The following is a 1,012-nucleotide window of genomic DNA, read 5'->3' on the forward strand; positions in this document are numbered from 1 at the left end:
GAGAAAGCAGCCTCACGGAGCTTCCAGCGGGAGACAAAACAACTGGTAATTGGCGATATATGCTTTCCCACCCCCCACCCTTCTTCACCCCGATTTGGCCTCCTCTGCTTCCCGCGGCCACAGTCTCTTGACCGGGAAACAGCCACTGCTTGGATTCCACACACCCGAACAGGTTGCTCTATGAGTGCCATTTGTTGGCTGCTGGTGTTGCTTTTTTTCCGCTTCTTTTTATTTCCTCCTTGCCTCTCCCCACCTCCCCCTCCTTTCGCTCAAGTACCTCGCTCCGTGCGCCATCTTTGTTTCTTCCTGAGGGGCTGCAGAGGTCCGGAAATTTGTGATACACGCTTTCCCACTCTCTACCCTTCTTCACCCACACTCGGACCCCTCTGTTTTCGACGGAGACAGTCTATTGTCCAGAAACACCAGCCCACACTAGCTGGCTCTGTGAGTGCCATTTGTTGGCTGCTAGTATTCCTTTTTTTTTCCTGCTTCTTTTGATTCCTTACTTGCCTCTCGCCACCTCCCCAGCCCTTTGCTCAAGTACCTGGCTCTGTGCACAATCTTTGCTTCTTCCTTAGGGGCTGCGGAGCTCCGTTGTAGTGTGGAACTGCTTCCCAGTTTGGGCTGCCCTGCTGGTGGTATCCCGGAGCTTTTGTTCGTTTGTTTGTTTTGAATTGTTGGTTTGTTTTCTTTTCCTTTTCTTGAGTTGGGAGCCCTTTCTGGCCAGGCTGAGTTGCGTAGCAGGGAGACTCCCCTTCAGCTTCCACAGACGTGCAGAGGGATCCCTGACAGCATTTCTTTTTACGTTGGGTTTTTTTTTTTCTGTTTCTTTGGGGGCCTTTCTTTTTTTTTCATTAATTTGTTTCATTTTCTTTTTACTCCTTTTCCCTTTTTGTCTTTCTTCATTGCTCAGTTTCTCGTCTCTCTATATCTTCCTTCTCTTTCTGTTCCCTGAATACCTGGCATTGTATACCTCTACACCTTCTAGCCAGGCTGTGCTGCAACACCTGAG

Source organism: Trichechus manatus, unplaced genomic scaffold, assembly GCF_000243295.1.
Source record: "Trichechus manatus latirostris isolate Lorelei unplaced genomic scaffold, TriManLat1.0 scaffold00046, whole genome shotgun sequence".
NCBI lineage: Eukaryota > Metazoa > Chordata > Mammalia > Sirenia > Trichechidae > Trichechus > Trichechus manatus.